The 11056-nt window shown below is 44.6% G+C and overlaps 1 long non-coding RNA gene across 2 annotated transcripts in view; it reads left to right on the forward strand.

Moving 5' to 3' along the window:
* Nucleotides 1-9795, forward strand: part of LOC141515391 (uncharacterized) — a 52245-nt gene extending 42450 nt beyond the window's left edge. The window contains exons 2-3 of one of the 2 annotated variants that reach the window (XR_012476318.1): nt 2653-3320; nt 3425-9795. This is a non-coding gene — a long non-coding RNA (uncharacterized LOC141515391). Of the gene's footprint in view, nt 1-2652 lie in introns of both variants that reach the window. The other variant, XR_012476319.1, reaches the window with a different exon arrangement.
* The last annotated feature ends 1261 nt before the right edge of the window (nt 9796-11056 follow it).

Here is an 11056-nt window from a genome sequence, read left to right on the forward strand (position 1 = left end):
GTTGCAAATCGAAAAAGTGAAGCTCACATTCTAACTGAGAGAGTTAAGATATAAGAGAGTAAAGGAGCAGGGCTGATGGAGAGCAGCAGGACAGATGGCAAGGCCCATGCGTCCTTAGGGTGGGTTTTCTTAACTTAAGTCAAACAATAAGTTAATGATGCTGGTGTCTTGTCAGACAGTATGTGCTTGCTATGAGTCTGGCACTATGCAATGAGAAAGAGAGAAAAGTCAGTCTCTCCCCTCAAGAAACAATGATCTGATTGGGGTGGGGGGGTGGGGGGAGAGACAAAAAACAACAAATAGGTACAATTCAGTTCAATTCAATAAATGTTGTAGCCTACAATGAGCCAGGTTGTGCTAAGATACAAAAAGAAGCCAAAACCAGGCCCTGCCTTCAAGGGGCTTGCAATCTAATGGGAGAGACAAGAAGGTGAGATTTTAGAGGGGCCTACAGGAAGTCAAAGAGGTCAGTACTGCGATTGGAGCATGAGAGCATTCCAGGACTGGGGGGGGGGGGATTACCAGAGAGGATGCCCAGAGCCAAGTGATGGAGGGTCTTGTTCCTGGACCAGCCGGTCACTGGATGGAGCCCGGCATCACTGGATGGAAGAGTCCATGTTAGAGAATAATTGTAAAAAGCCTGGAAAGGTAAAAAGGGTCTTAGATTATAAAAGGCTCTGAATAACAAGCAGCATTTTTATATTTGCTTTTGGAGACAATAGGGACACACTGGAGTTTATTGAGTAGGGAGGTGACATTATCAAACCTGTATTTTAAGAAATCTCTTTAGTGATTGAATGGAGGCTAGATTGCAGAGGGGAGAGAATTGAGGCAGGTAGAATCCCAACAGGGAGAAGGTTTAGGAGGAAAGATAATGGGTTTTGATTTGTATAAAGTGAATTTAAGATGTATATAGTGAGTTTAAGATTCATTTTGAGATGTCTGAAAGAGAGTTGAGGATGTGAGATTGGAGGTCAGCAGAGAGTTTGAGGCAGAACAGGTAGCTCTGAGAAGCATCAGCACAGATATGGTAACGAATCCAGGGGAAATCAATGAAATGATCACCAGGTGATGTAATCTAGAAGGAGAAGAGCAGGGAGCCCAGGACGGAACCCTGAGGGACACCTATGGTTATACAGCATGATCTAAAAGAGCTTTCAGCAGAGGAGACCAAAAAGGATCAGTCAGAGAGAGGTAGGAGAACCAGGAGAGAGAACCTAGAGAGAAGGTACAATATTGGGGCTGGAATGAGAACCCAGGACCTTTGATTTCTAGCCTCCACCCCTTGACTTTGGCCCATTGGAAGGGTGCAGCTTTAGGGCAGAGGGATGACCAGAGGATTGGCTGTCCTCTCACTGGGCCTCCCTGGAACCCCATATCAAGGAGGAGATGGATCATGCTATCCTAGAACCACTTCTTCATGGAAAAGCACAGAAAAACTGTCAGCATTGGGAAGGACCTTGGAACGGGATGTTAGGACTGGGAGGGGCCTTAGAACAAGGGATGTCAGGGCTGGAAGGGGCCTTAGAACAGGGGTGGCAGAATTGGGGGGGAACCTTAAAATAGGGGATGTCAGAGTTGGGAGGGACCTTAGAACAGGGTATGTCAGAGCTGAGATTGAAATCATAGAATGTCAGAACTGGAAAGAAGCTTAGAACCCAAAATGCTTGCACTAGAAGGGGCCTTAGAACAGAGAATGTTGGATCCTAGGTGAGATCTTAGCACATCAAATCTCTGCATTGGGATGGCCCTTAGTTTAGGGGTCTGTGAGCCCCTTTCCCTCCTAATTTGAATGAGACTTTGTATAAAAAGGCTTGAGACAATAGCTTAAAAGCGAAGCTCTGAGCTCGGGCCCCAGGGCTGCCATTCCACACATGTGTTTGACCTTGGCCAAGTCCCTTCCCCAGGCCTGGCCTCCTTTTCCTCCTCTGTGGGGTGGGGGTAGCCCAGGGGCCTCCGAGCTGCTTCCAGCTCCTCAATTCTCGAATTGTCTGCTTCTCTGGAGGGAGGTGGGAAGATGAAATGGCCCCATTTCCAGCCCCCATCCCCCGATCACCCCAAAGCCACCCCCTCCCCTCTTCTCCCTGGAACTTCCCTGCAGCTGCAGGCCTAGTGAGACAATTGGGTGTTTTAGAGAAATCCATTTGGGGGCTAATTTGCCATGCATAAGTGTTTCTCTTAGCCTTTAAAGCTTGGGAACAAAGAGGGCATTCTCCACCAGGGCAGCCCACTGGGGAGCAGGCCTGCAGCTGTACAACACCGGGGCAGCCCGGCCCCTACCCTCCTTAGATCCCCTTCATTTCCCAGCCCCCCACCCTCCCTGAAGCCCCCTCTCATCTTCTCTACTTGTTCTCTCTGTTCCCTTGCTGGCTCGCCACCCCTCCTAGCCCCCGGGTCACCCCCTTCTCCAGGGAGTCCAAGTCAGTTTGGGCAGGTCATGTGCCCAGATGGGGCTGCCAGTGAGGTTTAGATGGGTCATATGAGAAGTGTGTGAACTAAGTGGGCTGCAAGTCCATGACAGTCAGGGTTCCATGTGAGGACGTCGCTGGGGGCTCGGGGGCTCGACAAGGGTGGTCAAGAGAGTTTAGATTCAGTGCTGGGAGCCATCACCCAGATCGCCTAGTTTAACCCCCTCCCCACTTTATTTTACAGAAGAGGAAGGGGGCATATCTTGCCGAAAAGCAAACCTAGGTTAACACAATGGATAGAGCTCTGGACCTGGAGTCGGGAAGACCTGAATTCGAATCCAGTCTCAAATATTTACTAGCTGTGTGACCCTGTGTAAGTCACTTCCCCTCAGTCTGGCTCAGTTTCTTCAACTGTAAAAGAGAAGTAATAATAAAACCTACCTCCCAAGGTGGTTTGAAGGATCAAATGAGTTCATAGTTGTGAAGTGCTATGCAAAGTTTAAAGAGATATAGCTACTCTTATTATTGTAAGTCACAGGGAGGTGAATTTGAACCCAGACCCTCCAACTGATTGGGAAGGACCTTGAATTCCAGAATCCTTGGCCTCAGTCAACACGGATCACCCACAGTGGGTAGGACCCTGGACGGGACACCGCAGGAGAGACAGCGCTGAATGAGTCCCAGCTCCCACTCCAATGGAGCTAATAGCCTACTTCGAAGAGATGGGAGAAGCGAATGGAAGTTAACGGTCCCAGGGGCTTCGTCCAGAGAAGCAGAGGCAGCCAGAGAAAGGGAGACAGATTGCTGTGGGTTGCAGAAGTCTGAGAAGCTGCCCCTCGAGCTGGACCATGAGCAAAGGGAAGGAGTTGTATAAGAAACGGGAGAAATGAGGCAGCTGAATGGCTCGATGGGGTGAGTGCCAGGTCAGGCATCGGGGAGAGCTGAGTTCAAAATCAGCCTCAGCCATTTAGGAGCCGCGTGGTCCTAAGCGAGTTATTTTTCCCTGTTTACTTCAGTTGCCTTACCTTTAAAACAAGCTGAAGAAGGAAATGGCAAACCTCACCGGTGTCTTTCCCTAGAAAACAAGACAATGTGGTCCTGCAGAGTCCGACCGACATCAACAACAGAAAAGGAATGAAGGTCTTTGGGTGAGGAAGGAGAAATGAGCATGTCTATGCTGCATGTGGCAGGGTCTGCTTGGGTGGGGTCCCAAGGGGGTTCCCCCTCCTTGTAGACCTTTAAGCATAGGTTGGATGACCTCTTGGGAGGTATGTTAAGGGTTTCTCTTGGGTACGGGTTGGCTGAGGAGACCACTGAGGCTATAGGTATTCTGTGATTCTGTGAAAGGTAAAAACTACATGGAGGCCTCTGAGTGTTGTCATAAATGGGAGAGGGCAGAGATAGACAGACACACAGAGGGAGGCAGAGGGAGACAGGGAGGGAAGATGGGGAGAGAGAGAGAGAGAGAGAGAGAGAGAGAGAGAGAGAGAGAGAGAGAGAGAGAGAATGAAGAAAGAGGGGGTTTTGGAAAGAGGATGCTGGTTACCATCCCATAACATCACTGTTCATCCTAATCCTCCATCCTAATCCTCTGCGTGGGCTGCAGAGAAACCAGCCACAATCTCCTCCCCTCTCCACACGGGCACAGACAGCCTTCTTGTGGGTGAGGCCATTCCAGGGATAAGAAGGGGATATGGCAGTTTGGCCCCCGGGGGTGCTGAGGGAGCAGGGGGTGGAGGAAGACTGACTAAAGAGAGGGAATGCTGTGTTAAGCAGAAAAGGGGGACCGAAGAGAGAGTGGGATACTCCCCAGAAAATCAACACAACCTCTAGTCTCTCTCAGATAGGCCTTCCCTGTACCTGACTGGGGGAATTCAGGAGGGGGGGGACGTCCAGCCCTCGATCTCAAGTCACTCGTGGTTTAGGTCAGAGTGAGGAAAGAAAGAAACAAATAGATGAAAAGATAATCAATGGTCTAGCAGCAAGTGTGATAAAAACTCAGTGAGTGGTATAGATAAGCAAGGGTCCACAGTAAGATGAAACTATGGGCTGAGCTGGGCTGAACTGGGGGTGTAGAGTGGGGGCTAGGGCTTTGTTAGGTCATTGAGATGGGAAGGAGTCAAATGGAGCAGATTCAGGATGGAGGGGTGATGGGTTGTGGGGTCCACACCTAGAAGCCTAGAATCTTAGCAAATGCAGACTATTGGGACCCTCCTAGCGCTGGCATTCTGTGACCCTACTCTCTTGGCCATCTTTGGGCAGATCTGACCTTGGAATTTCCTCTACGTCCTCTTAAAATGGAATCTCTCAAAGGGCAGGCACGGCTTCATTCTTGTCTTTGTATCAGCAGCACAGCATAGTATTTCTTCTTCATGCAGCCTGCCTAATACTTGCAGGGTGGTTTTCATGACCCTCTGAGACATCTCTTCTCAAAACTGAACATCTCTAGATCCCTAGACTGATCCTCCTAAGGTAGGATTCATACTCTGCTCACCCTCCTGGTCACCCCCCCCCCCCACTAAATGGATTCCTGTTGGTCAAGGTCCTTCCTAAAACATAAATGCCAGAACTCTGGTCAGACCAGGACAAGAAGAATAGTGATTCTGCGCTGGGGGTGTCACCCTCACTCTAGACCCTCTCTAGCACATTGGTGCCTTTGGTGATCCAGGGGTCACGGAGTGGGGACTGCAAAGAGAGGGGAACGGGACAGGAAGTGTAGGGTAACTGCTAAGGGGTAAGGGGAAGACTTAAATCCAGCCTCAGACACTCACTAGCTGTGTGACCTCGGGCAAGTCACTTTACCCTGACTGCCTCACATCCAGGGCCATCTCCAGTCATCCTGAGTTATCTTTGACCCCTGGACCCAGACGGTTCTGGAGGAGAAAGTGCGACTGGAGACCCAGCACAGCCCCCCTCATTCACCCAATTCACGTGCTTGTCATGGCATCACCTCCCTGATGCCAGGGTCTTCTTCAAGAATGAAGGACATTCATTATTGTTGTTATTATTATTATTATTATTAGGAAGGGCTAAATGGAGAGTCAAATTGGGGGACCTGAATAATGCATGTGTGTGGGAGTGTGTGTATGTAAATGTGAGAGTGTATGTCTGTGTGTGTATATGAAAGTGTGTGTGTGTGTATGTGTGTGTGCACACGTGCATGTGTGTAAGGACTGATACAATAACAAGAGGGTCCCAGGGAGAGGTGGGGGTCACTAAGTGCCATTGCAGAGCTCTTCCCTAGATGTCCAACCTAATCTATGCCAAAGACAGTGACCTAATAGTTACCAGGCCAAGCTCCTCATCCCAGCTGTGTCTCCACACGGGCACAGACAGCCTTCTGGTTTACAGGTTGAGGTTTCAAGGGGAAGGTGCAGAGTCATAGGGGCTGGAAAGGACCTTTGTGCCCAACTACTCCACCCCATCCCTATCCTCTCATTTTACAAGTGAGGAAAATGAGGCTTAGCACAGGGTCTGCAACTTGCTTCATAAAATGCTTCATAAAAATTTATTGATTGAGGTTCAGATAATTGAAAGGATAGATCCCAGAAGTAGTAAGCGAGAGAGATGGGATTTGAACCCAGACCCCCTGAGTCTAGGACAAGTGCTTCCTTCTGATCACTATAGTTCCTGCCAGCTCTAGGATTCCAGGACTCCATGTACAAAACCAAAAAAAGCTTCCAGTAGCTCCCCCTCCCAGTCTTCCTGTTCCCATCAATGGCACCACTGTTCTCCCGGTCACCCAGGCCTCAAACCTTGGAGTCATCTTTGACTCATCCCAATCCTTCATCTCCCGTAACCAGGCGGTCACCAAGTCCCATCCATTTTTCTTACAAAAAACCCTTCTCCCTTTCCCTCTCCTCTCTGTTCTGATGTCTGATGTCACCATGGTAGCCCGAGCCACCCCCCCACCCCCCTGTCAGACCTTTTGTCAGGCCAGGATATGAGTGCTATTGTGTGTTCCCACACATCTACTCCCATGTCTGAGACGTCCACCATTACTCTCTCTTATGGGTAAAGGTTTAATGTTTAATGACGTACCATTTTTATGTTTAATATTTAGTGATGTACCATGTTTAATGATGTACTAAAATGATCCCTTGGGAGAAGTGTGTTAAACCCATTAACACTTAATAACTGTCAATAGGGTTAAGTAGCTCAGCCAAGAGAGAGAGGATAAACTAGAAGTTTTGGGGCAGAGAATCTAAGGGTGGAATGGAAAGGTAGAATTCTGTTGTGAAAACAATCTGGATTTGGCACCAGAGGACTTGGGTTGGAAAGCTGATCCAGCTCACTGCACCCTACCTGTGCAAATGGGCCAGTCATTTTACCTAAAGAGACAGATATGTGGTATAGAGAACTATGTGAATCAGGAAGAACAGCATTCAAATCCAGTCTAAGTCACTTATGACCAAGCTGGGTGAACTTGGGCAAATCAAGTCAAATCCACAGCCATTTATTAAACTCTATGTGCTGGGGACTGTGAAGAAAAGGCAAAGAAAAGTCCCTTGATAGCTAGAACCAAAATGGTGGAGTAGAAGCAGCAACCCAGCTGAATCCTCTCAATTTCTCCTCCAAATAACTTTAAAATATTTCCTCAAATCAAATTTTGTAGTGTTAGCACCATCAAAAGGTCAAAATGAGACATTTTTTTCAGCCCAAGTCAGCTTAGGAAACTGGCAGGAGAGGTCTATGACACTGGGTAATGACCAGTCAGGAGTGAGTCAGCAGCCCCAGTGGAAGGTCTTCTTGGAAGAGGCCATCTCAATAATGGATTCAGAGATGATAATGGGGTCAGACAACTTCTCAGAAAGGGATTATGGGGGACCCTTTGCTAGCACGGGGAGTAGCTGGCACTGATTGGCACCTCTATAGTGCATATGCAGTTCTGGACCTCAGTTTTGGGTAGAGAGGATCACTGATGGTCAATCACAAGAGAGCAGAGACCCTGGTAACTGTTCCAAGGCAAAGAAGAGTGCTAGTCCGTGCAGCTATAAGGACTCTTCCTTGGCAAAGACCACAGTAAAGACCAGGAAGGCAGCGACCATACCTCGCCCATTATCATATCACCTTGGAAGCATTAATAATTTGCAGATTCCCAAAATTAACTCAGAAAACAAAGGTTGGTACAGTGCCTCCTCACACTCAGGTGAACAGAATTCAACTTTAACAAAGTTCAAAGTTAAGACATAGGCTCGAAAAATGAACAAATAATGCAAAAAGAATTTGACCATAAAAAGCTGTTATGGTGTTAGGGAAGACCAAGACAGAAACTTAGAGGAAAACAATAACAGTGTGAAAACAACTAAAACCAAAAACCTAAAAAACTTGCTAATTGGATTCAAGTTAAACAAAAATTCCTAGAAAAGTTAGAGATGAAAACGGCAAAACTAATTTTGGAGAAAGGAATGAGAGTAATGCAAAACCATTTTGAAACAAGAATTAGGGGCAGCTAGGTGGCGCAGTGGATAGAGCACGGGCCCTGGAGTCAAGAGTACCTGAGTTCAAATCCAGTTTCAGACATTTAATGATTACCTAGCTGTGTGGCCTTGGGCAAGCCACTTAACCCCATTGCCTTGCAAAAAGCCTTGAGAGAGAGAGAGAGAGAGAGAATTAACATGGAAGCTAGGTGCCACAGTGGATAGAGCACCAGTCCTGGAGTCAGGAGGGTCTGAGTTCAAATCAAGCCTCAGAAAATTAATAATTACCTAGCAAGTCACTTAACCCCATTGCCTTAAATAAATAAAAACATTTATGGAGCGGCTAGGTGGTGCAGTGGATAAAGCACCAGCCCTGGAGTCAGGAGTACCTGGGTTCAACTCCGGTCTCAGACACTTAATAATGACCTAGCCGTGTGGCCTTGGGCAAGCCACTTAACCCTATTTGCCTTGCAAAAATCTAAAAAAAAAATTTTTAAAAGAAAAGAGAATTAACAGTTTAGTTTAAAAACCAAACCACAAAAATACTGAAGGAAATAATACCCTAAATAACATTGGTAAAATCATTGATAAAAGAGGCACAAAAATTCATGAAAAAAGAACTCCTTAAAAAGCAGAATTGGCCAAATAGGAAAAAAAAAAGTACAAAAGGTTGCTGAAGATAATAATTCCTTAAAAATTAGAATTGGGCAAGTAGAAGTTAATGACTTCATGAGACATCTAGAAATAATAAAACAAAGTAAAAAAAATAGAAGAAAATGTGAACTATCTCATTGGAAAAACAGCTAACCTGGGAAAAATTGAGAAGAGATAATTTAAAAATTATCAGACTACCTAAATCTCATGATTAAAGCAAAAGCATATTTCAAGAAATTACACAGGAAAACTGACCTGATATCTTAGATCCAGAAGATAAAATAGAAATTGAAAGAATCTACCAATCATCTCCCGGAAGAGATCCCCAAATGAAAACACACAAGAATATTAGTTAAATTCTAAAACTCTCAGAACAAGGAAAAACTATTACAAATAGTCAGAAAGAAGCAATTCAAATATTTAGGAGCCACTGTCATGCTCACACAACATTTGGCATCTTCCACATTAAAGGAGTAGAGGGCTTAGAGGTTGATATTCTGGAGGGCAAAGGAGCTAGGATGGCAGTCAAGAATACCCGTTCCAGCAAAATTGAGTATATCTTTTTAAAATTAATTTTTATTAAAGATATTATTTGAGTTTTACAATTTTACCCCCAATCTTACTCCCCCCCCCAAGGAAAGCAATCTGTCAGTCTTTACTTTGTTTCCATGTTGTACATTGATCCAAATTGGGTGTGATGAGAGAGAAAACATATCCTTAGAGGAGAGACAAGAACTCTAAGAGGTAACAAGATAAGACAATACGATATCTGTTTTTTTCTAAATTAAAGGGAATAGTCCTTGAATTTTGTTCAAACTCCACAGCTCCTTATCTGGATACAGATGGCACTCTCCTTTGCAGACAGCCCAAAATTGCTCCTGATTGTTGCACTGATAAAATGAGCGAGTCCTTCAAGGCTGAACATCACTCCCATGTTGCTGTTAGGGTGTACAGTGTTTTTCTGGTTCTGCTCATCTCACTCAGCATCAGTTCATGCAAATCCCTCCAGGCTTCCCTGAAATCCCGTCCCTCCTGGTTTCTAATAGAACAATAGTGTTCCATGACATACATAGACCACAGTTTGCTAAGCCATTCCCCAATTGAAGGACATTTACTTGATTTCCAATTCTTTGCCACCACAAACAGGGCTGCTATAAATATTTTTGTACAAGTAACATTTTTACCCTTTTTCATCATCTCTTCAGGATATAGACCCAGTAGTGGTATTGCTGGATCAAAAGGTATGCACATTTTTCTTGCCCTTTGGGTGTAGTTCCAAATAGCTCTCCAGAAGGGTTGGATGAGTTCACAGCTCCACCAACAGTGTAATAGTGTCCCAGATTTCCCACAACCCTTCCAACAATGATCATTATCCTTTCTGGTCATATTGGCCAATCTGAGAGGTGTGAGGTGGTACCTCAGAGAAGCTTTAATTTGCATTTCTCTAATAATTAATGATTTAGAGCATTTTTTCATATGGCTATGAATTGCTTTGATCTCCTCATCTGTAAATTGCCTTTGCATATCCTTTGACCATTTGTCAATTGGGGAATGGCTTTTTGTTTTAAAAATATGACTCAGTTCTCTGTATATTTTAGAAATGAGTCCTTTGTCAGAATCATTAGTTGTAAGGATTGTTTCCCAATTTACTACATTTCTTTTGATCTTGGTTACAGTGGTTTTATCTGTGCAAAAGCTTTTTAATTTAATGTTATCAAAATCATCTAATTGGTTTTTGGTGATGTTCTCCAACTCTTCCTTAGTCATAAACTGCTCCCCTTTCCATAGATCTGACAGGTAGACTAGTCCTTGATCTTCTAATTTGCTTATAGTATTGTTTTTTATGTCTATGTCCTGTAACCATTTGGATCTTATCTTGGTAAAGGGTGGGAGGTGTTGGTCTAATCTAAGTTTCTTCCATACTAACATCCAATTATCCCAGCAGTTTTTATCAAAGAGGGAGTTTTTATCCCATTGGCTGGACTCTTTGGGTTTATCGAACAGCAGATTACTATAATCATCTCCTGCTTTTACACCTAGTCTATTTCACTGGTCCACCACTCTATTTCTTAGCCAATACCAAACAGTTTTGATGACTGATGCTTTATAAATATAATTTTAGATCAGGTAGTGCTAAGCCACCTTCTTTTGCACTTTTTTTCGTTAAGCTCCTGGCAATTCTTGACTTTTTATTTCACCATATGAATTTACTTACAATTTTTTCTAACTCCTTAAAGTAATTTTTTGGAATTTTGATTGGTAGGGCACTAAACAGATAGTTTAGTTTTGGTAGAATTGTCATTTTTATTATATTAGCTCTACCTATCCACGAGCAGTTTATATTTGTCCAGTTATTTACATCTGATTTAATTTGTGTGAGAAGTGTTTTATAATTGTTTTCTAAAAGACTCTGAGTCTGTCTTGGCAAATAGACTCCCAATTGTCTGAGGTTACTTTGAATGGGATTTCTCTTTCTAGTTCTTCCTGCTGTATCTTGCTAGACATACATAGAAAAGTTGAGGATTTCTGAGGGTTTATTTTATAACCTGCAACTTTGCTAAAATTGCTAATTGT

The sequence above is a fragment of the Macrotis lagotis genome, chromosome 2 (assembly GCF_037893015.1).
Source record: "Macrotis lagotis isolate mMagLag1 chromosome 2, bilby.v1.9.chrom.fasta, whole genome shotgun sequence".
Taxonomy (NCBI): Eukaryota; Metazoa; Chordata; class Mammalia; order Peramelemorphia; family Peramelidae; genus Macrotis; species Macrotis lagotis.